Genomic DNA, 2430 nt, shown 5'->3' with positions numbered 1-2430 from the left:
TCGATTTGGGTAGTCTAATAGGAAAGCCTACTACTGATTCTATCGATCAGGATCAGTGGCAGTGCTAGATCCTACAAATCGAAAAATCCATATCGAAATCATAATATGAATAATATTAACCTTTATTTAAATAATTTATGAAAACCTACAGTTAAACCCTCGTGGAATGCAGATCGAACGGGTCTAATGAACAGGAAACACAGAATCTAATTGACCCTCGGTCGGGTGAAATACGAGTACCTTCATAAATATATCTTCTTGGATCATTTCCATAACCAAATCTCAAATAAATAAGAAAAATACTAAACATTTTTGGATTAAGAGGCTCCATTCGGGCATTTCAGGTCAGAATTTGCAAAAAAAACTTCGGAATCAGACTCAAAACGTCGAAAAACATAAAATATGACTTTTCCAAAATTTTAACCTTTTGGTCAAAGTCAACGGTCGGTTAACGGTCAACGTTGGATCGGGTCGAGTCGGGCAGACGGGACAGATTAGCGGGTCAGGTCAGCGAGTCGGATCGACCCATTCCAACCAGTCCACCAGGCGGTTGACTTTCCCCACGCACAGTGGCACGTGGGGGTGCGTACGAGGCTGTAGGGGGTCAGAAAAATTCTAAAAGATTTCTAAGTGCATTTTAAGGGGTTTTAAGACAATTACCAAGCTCGGTTCACAACGATGAACAGCGGAGAACTCGATTTTGAAATGTCAGAAACTTGATATTCCTCACCCCCTCACACTGGCGATAACGGAGATAAGAAGGACACCGATGGATCAGGATGATGCAAGGAACACGATGATGTGGGAGGTGTCAAAATAGGAGCAACAATCGGCGATGAATCTAAGATCAAAATTTTCCTTCTAAAATAGTAAAATTTTGGGGAGAGAGAAATTAATTAAATTTTCCCCATATTTGGGGTTATATAAACCCTTAAAAATAAAATGGCAAAATACACTATAGGTCCTCCATCTTTAGTTGCTTTCTGAAATTGGATCCAAATTTAATCAAAATTTTACTTTGGTCATCGAAATTAATCAAAATTCAATTTAGTCCTTGAGAATTTTTTAATAGAATTTTAGGCCCTATTTTTGGGGTGTGACACTCCTTAAACAATATTTTCCTTTTCACCCCATTGTACATTTTTCGGTTGTTCAAATTGAGCTTCGTATATCCTAACATATTATCATTCCTATAGTTTATCACAAAATAAACAAAGTCCTTATTTTTAGGGCATTCTTCATAACTATGGTTTTCACCACAATACACACAAGATAGAGTAGTTATAGCCTTCACTTCATACATGCCTCTAGGCTTTTGCAACTTCTTAAGCATTTTTGTCAATGCTGAAATTTGGGAAGCCATAGAATTAAAAGCATCTATATTAATTGCTATAGCATTGTGTCTATCGAACATGTTCCTCGTGTTAGGATATTGGTAGTCATTGCTAGATATTCGTTCTAGAATATCATAAGCCTCATTATATGTCTTAACCAACAATGCTACATTAACTGAAACATCAACGACCATCCGATTTTGCGTTTTTGGAACACTATAAAACATTTCAATTTGTGCCCAATGTGGAAAACTATGAATTGAACATTTGCACAATAACTCCTTAAAATGCTCCCAAGCCTCATACAACCTTTCGTCTTCTATTTGTTTAAAAGATGTCAAATCCTTTCGCAGCTTCACATTCATATTAGGTGGATTAAATTACAGTAAGAACTATTCTGCCAAATCCAGGGTGCTATAGCACCAGGCGGTAGCGATATCAACCAAGCTCTACCTTTGTCACGCAGCGAATATGGGAACAACTTCAATAAAAGCTTCCTTAGGGACTCCTTGTGGAACAAATGAATCGTAGACCTCCATAAAAAGCTCGCAAATATGCTCAAGGATCTTTAAAAAATGATCCACCATATTGTCCCATCGACTGTAGCATTTGAAACATGACCAGCTTCAATTCGAAATTTGCAGCATGAATTCTTGGTCGCACTATCCCATTATGTAAATCATCATGTGTTGGCAACATGTGCTCTCTAATAGGCCAATTGCAGTCATCCATATTGTAAAATTGTTGTTATCCAACTCCATTTTCAGCCGGTAATTCAGCATCATCTCCATGTTATAGCGGAGGTAGAGTATTGTTGCCATTTTCAACATTCATAATTGTTTAACATCTCATAGCTTCCCTTCGATAGCGTCTGAATGTTCTCTTTATTTTAGGATCAAATGACTCTAGTTTGTCGTCACCATGTGGCATAAACCAATGAAACTAATAAAATTAATAAGTACCTGCAAAAAGAAAAGAACAAATAAGTAACAAAAATAAACTCTAATGCAAAACCGATGCTCCCGACAAAGGCGCCAAAAACTTGATGTTAAGTAAATGCTATAGAAAAAGTACAAGTGAACAGTATCGACCAAGT

General features: G+C 37.1%; 1 non-coding gene across 1 annotated transcript; it reads left to right on the top strand.

The window, feature by feature from the left end:
• Positions 1-1583: 1583 nt before the first annotated feature.
• Positions 1584-1690, top strand: LOC120179166. Its single transcript, XR_005521589.1, has one exon. It is a non-coding gene; the product is annotated as a small nucleolar RNA R71 (small nucleolar RNA).
• Positions 1691-2430: the final 740 nt, after the last annotated feature.

Source organism: Hibiscus syriacus, unplaced genomic scaffold (genome assembly GCF_006381635.1).
Source record: "Hibiscus syriacus cultivar Baekdansim isolate YM2019G1 unplaced genomic scaffold, ASM638163v2 tig00112402_pilon, whole genome shotgun sequence".
NCBI lineage: Eukaryota > Viridiplantae > Streptophyta > Magnoliopsida > Malvales > Malvaceae > Hibiscus > Hibiscus syriacus.
This window is presented reverse-complemented; position numbering and strand designations above follow the sequence as displayed.